The sequence below is a fragment of the Ursus maritimus genome, unplaced genomic scaffold (assembly GCF_017311325.1).
Source record: "Ursus maritimus isolate PB19 unplaced genomic scaffold, ASM1731132v1 scaffold_12, whole genome shotgun sequence".
Lineage (NCBI taxonomy): Eukaryota > Metazoa > Chordata > Mammalia > Carnivora > Ursidae > Ursus > Ursus maritimus.
Genome location: NW_024423564.1, coordinates 379425 through 385679, shown reverse-complemented (window position 1 = coordinate 385679; position 6255 = coordinate 379425).

Sequence of the window (6255 nt, the reverse complement as noted above, 5' to 3'; positions counted from 1 at the left end):
GGGGGGGCATTTTTATAGCTCTTTCAGAGAAAAACATGCAGCCAAGGATCCTTTATCCAACAAGGCTGTCATTCAGAATAGATGGAGAGATAAGTAACTTCCAGAATTGCCAATTTTGTAACCACGAAACCAGCCATACAGGAGATATTAAGGGAGTTCTATAAAAGTAAAAAGGCCCCAAGAGTGATACAGAACAGAAAGTCACAATCTATAGAAACAAAGACTTTACTGGCAACATGGCATCATTAAAATCATATCTCTCAATAACCAGTCTCAATATAAATGGCCTAAATGCTCCCATAAAAAGCCACAGGGTTGCAGATTGCATAAAAAGACATGACCTACCCATTTGCTGTCTAAAAGAGACTCATTTTGAACCTAAAGATACATTCAGACTGAAAATAAAGGGATGGAATACCATCTTTCACGCCAATGGACCTCAAAAGAAAGCTGGGGTAGCAATTCTCATATCAGAAAGATTGGATTTTAAACTAAAGACTAAAAGTAGAGACACAGAAGGGCACTATATTATTCTTAAAGGATGTATCCAACAAGTGGATATGACAATTATAAATATATATGCCCCAACAGGGGAGCAGCAAGATACACAAGCCAACTCTTAACCAGAATAAAGAGACATACAGATAAAAATACGTTAATAGTAGGGGACCTCAACACTCCACTATCAGCAATAGACAGAGCACCGGAGCAGAAAACCAACATAGAAACAATAGCTTTGAATGCCATACTCAACGAGTTGGACCTAATAGATATATATAGAACACTACACCCCAGAACCAAAGAATATTCATTCTATTCTAATGCCCATGGAACATTCTCAAGAATAGACCATGTTCTGGGTCACAAAACATGTCTCAACTGATACCAAAAGACTGAAATTATTCCCTGCATATTCTCAGAGCACAACACTCTGAAATTGGAGCTCAACCACAAGGAAAAATTTGGAAGAAACTCAAACACTTGGAGACTAAGAACCATTCTGCTCAGGAATGACTCGATAAACCAGGAAATCAAAAATCAAATTAAACAATTTATGGAGACCAATGAGAATGAAAATACAACAGTCCAAAACCTATGGGATACTGCAAAGGCAGTCCTAAGGGGGAAATACATAGCCATCCAAGCCTCACTAAGCCTTACTCAAAAGAATAGAAAAATCTAAAATGCAGTTTTTATATTCTCACCTCAAGGAGCTGGAACAGCAACAGAGGGACAGGCCTAATCCATGCACGAGGAAGCGGTTGACCAAGATTAGAGCAGATATCAAGGAATTAGAAACCAGGAGCACAATAGAGCAGATCAACAGAACTAGAAGCTGGTTCTTGTAAGAATTAATAAAATTGACAGACCACTGGCAAGACTTATCCAAAAGAATAGAGAAAGGACCCAAATTAATAAAATTATGAATGAAAAAGAAGAGGTCACAACCAACATCAATGAAATGGAGGGATTAATAGAAACTTTTATCAACAGCTTTATGCCAATAAATTAAGCAATCTGAAAGAGATGGAGGCATTCCTGGAAACCTATAAACTACCAAGACTGAAACAGGAAGAAATTGATTTTTTAAACAGGCCAATTAATTATGAAGAGATTGAAACAGTGATAAACAACCTTACAAAAACCAAAACTCCAGGCCTGGATGGTTTTCCTGGGGAATTCTACCAAACATTCAAAGAAGAAATAATACCTATTCTCCTAAAGCTATTTCATAAAATAGAAACAGAAGGAAAGCTACCAAACTCAATCTATGAGACCAATATAACCTTCATCCCCAAACCAGGCAAAGACCCCATCGAGAAGGAGAATTACAGACCGATTTCCCTAAGGAATGTGCACACCAAAATCCTCAACAAGATCCTGCCTAATAGAATCCAACAGTACATTAGAAGGATTATCCATCATGACCAAGTGGGACTCATCCCTAAGATGCAAGCATGGTTCAACATTCGCAAATTGATCAGCGTGATACATCATATCAACAAGAAAAGACTCAGGAACCATATGATCCTCTCAATTGATGCAGAAAAAGCATTTGACAAAATATAGCATCCTTTCCTGATTAAAACCCTCCAGAGTGTAGGGATAGAGGGTACATTCCTCAATCTCATAAAAACCATCTATGAAAAGCCTACAACAAATATCATTCTCAATGGGGAAAAGGTGGAAGCCTTTCCCTTAAGATCAGGAACATGACGAGGATGCCCATTCTCACCACTATTATTCAACATAGTACTAGAAGTCCTTGCAACAGCAATCAGACAACAAAAAGGGATAAAAGGCACCCAAATCGCAAAGAAGAAGTCAAAATTTCTCTCGTCGCAGATGACATGATACTCTATATGGAAAACCCAAAAGAATCCACTCCCAAACTATTAGAAGTTATAAAGCAATTCAGTAATGTGGCGGGATACAAAATCAATGCTCAGAAATCAGTTGCATTTCTATACACGAACAGTGAGACCGAAGAAAGAGAAATTAGGGAATCCATCCCATTGACAAAAGCACCAAAAACGTTCGTTACCTTGGAATTAACTTAAGCAGAGATGTAAAGGATCTATATTCTAGAAACTACAAATCACTCTTGAAAGACATTGAAGAAGACACAAAAAGATGGAAAAATATTCCATGCTCATGGATCGAAAGAATTAGCATAGTTAAAATGTCCATGCTACCCAGAGCAATCTACATTTTCAATGCTATCCCGATCAAAATACCGATGACATTTTTCAAAGAGCTGGAACAAATAGTCCTTAAATTTGTATGGAACCAGAAAAGGCCCGAATCACCAAGGAACTGCTGAAAAGAAAAAACAAAGCTGGGGGCATCACAATGCCGGATTTCAAGCTGTACTACAAAGCTGTGATCGCAAAGACAACATGGTACTGGCACAAAAACAGACACATAGACCAATGGAACAGAATAGAGAACCCAGAAGTGGACCCTCGGCTCTTTGGGCACCTAATCTTTGATAAAGCAGGAAAAAACATCCAGTGGATAAAAGACAGTCTCTTCAATAAATGGTGCTGGGGAAATTGGACAGCTACATGCAAAAGAATGAAACTTGACCACTATCTCACACCATACACAAAAATAAACTCCAAATGGATGAAAGACCTCGATGTGAGACAGGAATCCATCAAAATCCTAGAGGAGAACATAGACAGCAACCTCTACGACATCGGCCACAGCAACCTTTTTCATGACACATCTCCAAAGGGAAGAGAAACAAAAGAAAAAATGAACTTGTGGGAGTTCATCAAGATAAAAAGCTTCTGCACAGCCAAGGAAACAGTCGAAAACACTAAGAGGCAGCCCACGGAATGGGAGAAGATATTTGCAAATGACACTACAGATAAAAGACTGGTATCCAAGATCTACAAAGAACTTCTCAAACTCAATACACAAGAAACAAACAAATCATAAAATGGGCAGAAGATATGAACAGACACTTTTCCAATGATGACATACAAATGGCTAACAGACACATGAAAAAATGTTCAAAATCATTAGCCATCAGGGAAATTCAAATTAAAACCACACTAAGATACCACTTTATGCCAGTTAGAATGGCAAAAATTGACAAGGCAAGAAACAATTGCTGGAGAGGATGTGGAGAAAGGGGATCCCTCCTACATTGTTGGTGGGAATGCAAGTTGGTACAGCCACTTTGGAAAACAGTGTGGAGGTCTCTTAAAAAGTTAAAAATTGAGCTACCCTATGACCCAGCCATTGCACTACTGGGTATTTACCCCAATGATACAGATGTAGTGAAGAGAAGGGCCATATGCACCCCAATGTTCATAGCAGCATTGTCCACAATAGCTAAATCGTGGGAGGAACTGAGATGCCCTTCAGCAGATGACTGGATTAAGAAGTTGTGGTCCATATATACAATGGAATATTACTCAGCTATCAGAAAGAAGGATTACACAACATTTGCTGCAACATGGACGGGACTGGAGGAGATTATGCTAAGTGAAATAAATCAAGCAGAGAAAGACAATTATCATATGATTTCTCTCATTTATGGAACATAAGAACTAGTAAGATCGGTAGGAGAAGAAAGGGATAAAGAAAGGGGGGTAATCAGAAGGGGGAATGAAGCATGAGAGCCCATGGACTATGAGAAACAAAGCGAGGGCTTCGGAGGGGCGTGGGGTGGGGGAAGGGGTTAGACTGGTGATGGGTGGTAAGGAGGGCATGTATTGCATGGTGCACTGGGTGTTATACGCAACTAACGAATCATGAAACTTTACATCAGAAACCAGGGATGTACTGTATGGTGACTAACATAATATAATAAAGAAACATTGAAATAAAAAAAAATTAAATAAAAGAAGGTGGTACTGAGCAGGGTCCCCCTCCTTTAGGAGGGCTTTAGCAGTGCCTCCTGGCTTGTTCATGTCCTTCTCTACCTCTACAACAGCCTCCGAATAACTCCACCAAAGTACTTATTATATATTGTTGAAATAATTTATACAGTCTGTTTCCTGCTCTAGTTCTCACGACTTGTGAGGCAGGCACTATGTCTTATTTATCTCTGAGTGCTACGTTAGTGCCTAGAACATAGTAGGTGCTCACTTAATGCGGAGTCCATATATTTTTTAGGTGTGCCTGAATGAGTTCTCTGTTTCTACACTGCACCTGAGGTGGTCCTGAGGTGGTCTGACCACGTAAAGAGCCACTTCATGTCATTGGCATCCATGACCACACCCCTGCATAGACCCATGTTCCTGAGCAGCCTCACAACAAAAGGAGGAGCCCAGAGAGGCAGATCTGGAACTTGCATCATGAAGATACCATTCTATTTATACCCTTCCTTGGAGAGAAACAGACATATCTGTAAACACAAAAGTTCTTTATACACCTAAGTCTGCAAGTATGCCTGTGGGGGTTGGTGTGTGTGTGTGTGTGTGTGTGTGTGTGTGTGTGTATCTGCACACATCCCTTTTGGGATAGAGGGTGAAGAAGCTGTTGCCTACATGACTGTATTTCTCAGCTCAACCTCCTATAATCTTCTACTCAGACCATTCATTCAACAAATATTTATTGTGTTTAGCCCTACATTCACTTGAGCTTGCTAGTAGGCAACCTTGGAAAATTGATATCTGGTTGCTTTGTTCCTTCAGACTGCTATTTACTCTCCCCCAAGCTCGCTCAGCCCCTGGTTTCATCCGTGGAACAGCATGAGTTCAGGGCCTGGAACATTTACTGGGATCTTGTAATGAGCCTGGCTCTGTGCTAGTTTTGGGGAAGACATTTGTCCTTAAGTGTTTAACACTATTGAAGTTAACAAATCATATGCCCCAATATCTCAAGAACCAAGAGGAACATTCTACATACTCTAGTAAATGTGGGAAAGGCTGAGGACATGAGAGTGTCTATCTTTAGACAGAGAGGACACATTTCTTAGGGATGAGAAAGGCTTCATGAAAAAGAAACCATTTGAATTTTATATTTTAAGGTTTTTTTTTCTTTTCTACTCTATTGGAATCTCAAAATATCAGACACTACTCATTTAAAATGAAAATAGATAACTTCTTATTACATCTTCAATCCTTCCTTCTTGGGATATCTAAGTTTTGTTTCCAAGAGCCCTAACTTGTTTCTCGGCTTAGCTTTGGCTTCCATGCTTGATGGTACTTCTCTTCTCTCTTTGTCACTACAGCTCTGAGCTCACTGTCTCTGGAGAGTCTCCCATCACATCCCTATTTGTAGCCTCTAGCGTTTCCACAACCTGCCGCCTTCCCCAGGCTGGACCAGTCTTCTCTTGCTGGTAAGGCCTTCTTATTAGCCTCCATGAGGTCCTCAGCCAAGGTCAGCCCTACGGTATAGCCCTGCTGCTGCTCCTTTTGGACACACATTGTGATGGGGAAGGTGCATAGGTGCCTCACTGGCCACCCCAACCCATTCATCCCAACTGGCCGCAATTCTATTCTCCTCTCTTGAGCAGAATCTTTGGGTCTTATTGCATGGTGCGCTGGGTGTTATACACAACTAATGACTCATGGAACTTTACATCAGAAACCAGGGATGTACTGTATGGTGACTAACATAATATAATAAAAAAACATTTAAAAAAAAGAATCTTTGGCTCTTGTCTTCCCCCAGAGAGTCTTCTTTCTCTGTCCACAATCTGATTCTCAATGGAAACCTACGATTCTATATTTACATAAAAATTGAGCTCCCCTTACCCTATGATCCAGCCATTGCACTACTGGGTATTTACCC